Consider the following 2,377-nt stretch of genomic DNA (forward strand, 5'->3'; position numbering starts at 1 on the left):
AAGGGGAAGAGAGATTCAAAGGGGAGCAATGGACTGACAAGGGAAGTCAAGGACAGTACAAAAATAAAGAGAAGAAGGAGAGGAAGTATAAGAAGGGGGCTATGAAAGCATGAGAGGGGAGATGGCCAAGGTAGACTGGAAAGGGATCCTAGCAGGAATGACGGTGGAACAGCAATGGCAGGAATTTCTGGGCATAATCCGGAAGATGCAGGATCATTTCATTCCAAAAAGGAAGAAAGAATCAAAGGGGAGTAGGAGGCAACCGTGGCTGACAAGAGAAGTTAGGGATAGAATAAAACTAAAAGGAAAGATGTATAACACAGCAAAGAGTAGCCGGAAGCCAGAGGATTGGGAAACTTTCATAAGACATCAGAAGGAAACAAAACGGGCAATACGGGCTGAAAAGATGAAGTACGAAGGGAAGCTGGCCCGGAATATAAAGAAGGACAGTAAAAGCGTCTTTAGATGTGTTAAGGGGAAAAAGAGAAGCAAAGTCAAATGTGGATCCCAGGGTCCTCAGGGAGGTGGCTCTAGAAATAGTGGACACATTGGTGATCATTTTCCAACGTTCAATAGATAAATTTAATACATCTTTCCTGCCCAACTTCTCCCTTTCGCTCTGGCCCTCAAATCCTGGCACCAGCCTCGTGAATCTACTCTGCAGTTTTCCCAGCTCTTTATCCTGCCTTATATTGTCCCAATCGCTACTCTCCGCTTTTGTCTATATTCAGGACAGTTTAATGTGTAGCTGACCCCTCCCTGTGGTAGAGAGCGGGAGAAGAACCCTCCATAGTTTCCGCGGGTGGATTTGTCTCCTTCCTTTAAAACGGTCGTAACGATGGTGACCCTCGGGTCCTGTGGCCGGCGCTCCTCTTCCCAGAGGAAGGCAGACATTGATGGTGAAATTCACCAGCGGCTTCAGTGCACCTGCACAACCTTTGGCCGTCTGAGGAGAAGAGTGTTTGAAGATCAGGACACAATTCGCAAGTTCTCGATCATTTTGTCACACACTTTCTGTCTTTCATCTCTGGACTTTGTCCAACCGTCTGCCGATCAACTCCCCCCTCTCCCCCTCAACTGTGTCAACCTATTACCAGCCAGGCTTTGTCCTGCCCCCTTCCTTCCATCGTTCTTCCATCTCCCACCCACCGCCCCTACAATCAGTCTGAAGAAGGGTCCAGACCCGAAACATCACCTGTCCAGGTTCTCCAGGGATGCTACTTGACCCGCTGAGTTAATCCACTACTTTGTGCTTTTTTGTTGTGAAGCAGCATCTGCAGTTCCATGTTTCTGCATCTTCACACTGAACACTTGCAGCCGATTTACAGCCGAGAAGCAAGTGGATGACCTCCGGTTCGTCCGAGAAACGGAGTCGTTCCTCGACAAGTCCTACAGTACGATTGTTACACCTAAGGTACTGGAAGAGAGAAGGTGGGAGACAGTGAGAACGGGAGGGAAGCATGGAATGCCAACGTCCCCGGGTGTTGTACCTCTTGTGAACAGGTTCACCCACTTAGAAGTTGTCGGGACAGAAGAGGTGTTTACACTGGGCGGCGGACTGGCTTGTGATGCGAATAGGGCTATTGAGCCCAAACCAAAAAGGCCTAAGGCAGGCAACGCCATTGTAGTGGGAGACTCCATTGTCAGAGGTACGGACAGGGGTTTCTGCGGCAACAGACGGGATGCGAGGGTGGTGTGCTGCCTTCCTGGTGCCAGGATCCAGGATGTCACAGACAGAGTGCAGAAAATCCTCAAGGGCGAAGGTGAACATCCGGAAGTGGTAGTGCATGTCGGCACAAACGTTGTCGGAACGAAGGGGATGAATATTCTGCAGCGTGACATTAGAGAGCTCGGAAAAATGCTGAAAAGCAGGACCTCCAGGGTTGTTATCTCCGGTTTGCTTCCAGTTCCTCGTGCTGGCGAGAGCAGGAACAGGGAGATAAGGGACCTGAATGTGTGGCTGAGGAACTGGTGCACGGGGCAGGGATTTAGATTCTTAGATCACTGGGATCTGTTTTGGGGTAAGGGGGAACTGTACAAAAGGGACGGATTGCATCCTAACAGGTGTGGGACCAGAATTCTGGCAGGCAGGTTTGCCACTGCTACACGGGTGGTTTTAAACTGAATAAGGGGGGTGGGGTGTCGAATGGGCTAGTTGAGGATGGAGTTAAAGGGAAAGGGTTTCTTAAATGTGTGAGCGTAGAGACAGAGGGGTGTAAAATGAGGGTAGAAGCAATAGGTAGCAAGGTGAAAAGTAAAACTGGCAGGCCGGAAAATCCAGGGCAAAAATCAAAAAGGGCCACTTTTCAACAAAATTGTATAAGGGGTAAGAGTGTTGTAAAAACAAGCCTGAAGGCTTTGTGTCTCAATGCAAGAG

The 2,377-nt window shown here is 49.3% G+C and overlaps 1 long non-coding RNA gene across 1 annotated transcript in view; it reads left to right on the plus strand.

The window, feature by feature from the left end:
* The first annotated feature begins 363 nt into the window (after positions 1 to 363).
* The window catches only part of LOC116989840, a 2,769-nt gene continuing 755 nt past the window's right edge, over positions 364 to 2,377 (plus strand). Inside the window, exons 1-2 of the long non-coding RNA XR_004416343.1 lie at positions 364 to 512; positions 955 to 958. This is a non-coding gene — a long non-coding RNA (uncharacterized LOC116989840). The remainder of the gene's footprint in view (positions 513 to 954; positions 959 to 2,377) is intronic.

The sequence above is a fragment of the Amblyraja radiata genome, chromosome 30 (genome assembly GCF_010909765.2).
Source record: "Amblyraja radiata isolate CabotCenter1 chromosome 30, sAmbRad1.1.pri, whole genome shotgun sequence".
Classification (NCBI taxonomy): domain Eukaryota; kingdom Metazoa; phylum Chordata; class Chondrichthyes; order Rajiformes; family Rajidae; genus Amblyraja; species Amblyraja radiata.